Genomic DNA, 3,649 nt, shown 5'->3' on the forward strand with positions numbered 1-3,649 from the left:
GCAGCAGCGTGAAATCAGAGATAACGCACACCATGTGCCTGACACTGCAGATGACCCTCTCTTCACGGGTGCAGAAATCGCAGCAGTTTTCAGATCGCTGGCAAACATCAAGGCGTCAAGGCTGGAGCTCATCGAGTTCTTGGCACTGAAAGCCGCCAACAGGGTAACCCCGGTCAGTTCGTTAGACATTTCAATGGGCGCCTTTAGTGGGGCGTCTTTCCCTTGATCTGGAAAGAGGGCTCGCTTTGAGTCTTCCTGATGGACGAAAACAAAGACGTGGAAAACTCCAAATCTTATAGGCCGATCTTTCTCCTCTTTGTAATAGGGAAACTCTACGAGAAGCTTCTTCTAATGCGACTCAACCAGCCGTCACTCTCGCCGGGGGAGATCTCCGATCGGCAGTTCGCCTTCACACCCGGAAGAGCGTACCGCAGGACGCTGTCATGGAGCTGCGTCGTATGGTCTCTGCCTCTAAACAGAGATACGTCATTGCGCTGCACTTCGACATCTCGGCCGTGTTTGAAAACGTCTGGCGGCTCCTCACATTGTCAGGAATTAAGGATAGAAATTGCATTCTTAACATCTTCAAAGTGCTAGTCAACTATTTCCGGGATAATAAAGTCTCTCTCGCCTTTTGAAATTAAATGGTCCCGAAGAAGGCTCCCAGAGGTTGCCCACAGGGCTCGGTGTTAGATTCAACTTGCTGAAACATCATGTTTGACGGACCCCTTAAAGTGTTGTAAGCTATAATAGTGGATAAATTTATAGAATACGCGGATGATCTTCTCATTTTAGTTACGTCCTGGAAGAGGATGTACGCAACAAACATCGCTCAGGAAAAAATTCGTAGAGGCTTATTTACTCCAATCGCAGAACATACGTTAGATAGTCCTTTATTTAGGTCAAAGAACTTAATCCCATTACCTAGGATAGTACCATATGAGAGTGTTGAGAGGGGAATTCAGATTTAAGTAATTGAAAGGAATTTAATAAATAATTTTAACAACTTAGTTAAATTTAGGGCATTTTGAATAAAAGAGTTTATTAATTATACTAATAACATAATTTGGTTCTCACATGAATTAATAATAGTGATAAATTGATGAGAAAAGTCATTGTAAAAGATACATTATTTAAAGATAAAAGGGTTAGCTAAAATTAAACAATGAGATATATGGGTTACCATTAAACAAACTTTTATAAATCAGAATTATTGGAATAATGCAAATACAAGATAAAGATTAAATAAGATTAAGTAAAAAATAATCCGTGTAAATTAATATACGAGGGTTGATCCAGAAATAAGGTTCCCATCAATTTTACAAATAGACAACATTGTTTATTCTCACAGAAATTTACATCGTTGGAAAGATGAAACTTTGCTCTATTTTTCTACATAATCGCCATTTTTTTCTACGCATTTATGTATACGGTGCTCCAATTTCTGTATCCCAATGTCTTGAACTCCGCCGCCAACCCGTTGAGGAAACGTTTCACCTCTTCTTNTCCAATGTCTTGAACTCCGCCGCCAACCCGTTGAAGAAGCGTTTCGTCTCTTCTTCGACTTCAAGGGTAAGGGGATACTGCTGATGGGTTCATGGAACGTGTGACAACAATCAACTCAAAAATGCTTTCTATGAAATCGATCATTAGTATCCCCTTACCCTTGAAGTCAAAGAAGAGGTGAAACGTTTCCTCAACGGGTTGGCGGCGGAGTTCAAGACATTGGGATACAGAAATTGGAGCACCGTATACATAAATGCGTAGAAAAAAATGGCGATTATGTAGAAAAATAGAGCAAAGTTTCATCTTTCCAACGATGTAAATTTCTGTGAGAATAAACAATGTTGTCTATTTGTAAAATTGATGGGAACCTTATTTCTGGATCAACCCTTGTAATACAATCGTATTTAACGTAACAAGAAAATTTAACGTATTCTTATTACAAGAAAAACATCATTATATAGTACAAGGAAGATAATATTTACGCAGTGTATATCTGTGGCTTAAGGTGTGAAGTGGGATTGGAGATTGGATTAAAATGATTCAATGTCATGTTTAAATATGAAATAGAGACTTACGATTTAGTTGAATCAATTGTGGTGAAAAGTAGGTAGAACATGGGTTCGTTAATCGTGGTGTACCGGATTTATAGGATCCCGCAATACCGAGAGAAATAGTCCACTTAAGATATCCCGGCTTGCACAGCGAGTTATTTGGCAGCAGAAGGCGAAGTAAAAATGACTCACTGACTGACACTAGCTGAATATTGAAACGAATATCTTTAAAAAATCCCGAGTTACAGCAAGTTTCACAAAACGGTTGGCACTGGAGTGATCCCGATCTGAACAACAAAGGCGAAGTCCTGGCGGAAGCCGTAATGGCATTAACGCAAAAAATGTTGAAAACGATAATACGCGACAGTAGTCAAACGAGCAAAGAGTGCTCGCGGCAAGAGAGTGAAGCTTGTATAGGAAAGATTTTTGGAGGTGGCGGTTGACGATCACCAATAAGAGAAGTTTGCGTGGAAAACGGATATAGAGGATTGGAAACCGGATACTCTGGAAAATTCCTAATATCATCTGGATGTCATAAACGATCCTAAGATCCTAATCCCATCAAAGGTCCTGTGTCTGACCGACTATGTATGAAGGCGGATAAGACTGCAGTTGGGAAGTTCATGACGCATTTGGCGGCGTGTAATCGTACCTTTTTACAACAGCACTTGCCCAAATCCGTTTGTTTTCCGATCATAAATCATAAAAAAGGAATTTGCTGCTCTCAAGGTACCCAGGATGTAACAACTACGTGCCTTACGTGAAGGCGGCAAGATCATCTTAATTATAGAGAAAAGAGGAATTCGTTGTTCCCGGGGTACCCAGGATGTAATAAAACTATGTACCTTACGTGAAGGCGGAAAGGGTGACAGGCGCGTTTAACGGCGAACCATCGTAATCTTATCCTTTTTACAATAACGCTTGCCCGAAGCCCGTCTGCTTCCCTATCATATAAAAAGAGAGGATTTCGTAGTTCCCGAGGTACCCAAGATGTAACATTATTAAGCGGATATTCCCGCAAAGAAATAGAGGTAAAAGGCAGGAAGTAATCAACGAAATAGGGAAATGATGTATCTTTGACAAATTAGAGCTTTCGTCGTGCATGGCTAGGGCAGTTTTCCTTAGGAGCGACTTTGTCAAAAGAGCCCCAATAGACAGACAGGGAGGAGCGCGTCCCGATAGCAAGAGAAAAGCGGTCCAGGCCAAAAAGGCTGACCTCGCGGCTAGGTCACCGACCATCCGTTTAAGATCCGTTTAGGAATAATAAGATTCAATTGAAGAAATCAGTCAAGTACCTTGGCATCCACATAGAGGAATGGGTGTATCTATTCCATCCATTGCAAATACCTCAGCAACAAGTTCGCGACGGGTCGCTTTTTAGCAAGCTAAGCAGGCAGACGGGATGTCAGTTGTGCCTGCGTTTCGGGACTCTCTCGGCCATATACCGGGGCGTGTTCGCACCGACTGTGGCATACGCTGCCGCCGGGTGGACCCACCTGTTTGCCGGGGGCGACCTGAGAGTCCTTAGGTTCCTGCAGCACCAAGTGCTCATTTCGGTGACTGCTGCGTATCGCACGGTATCGACTGAGTCG

Source organism: Dinoponera quadriceps, unplaced genomic scaffold (genome assembly GCF_001313825.1).
Source record: "Dinoponera quadriceps isolate SergipeBrazil2010 unplaced genomic scaffold, ASM131382v1 scaffold1954, whole genome shotgun sequence".
NCBI classification, from domain to species: domain Eukaryota; kingdom Metazoa; phylum Arthropoda; class Insecta; order Hymenoptera; family Formicidae; genus Dinoponera; species Dinoponera quadriceps.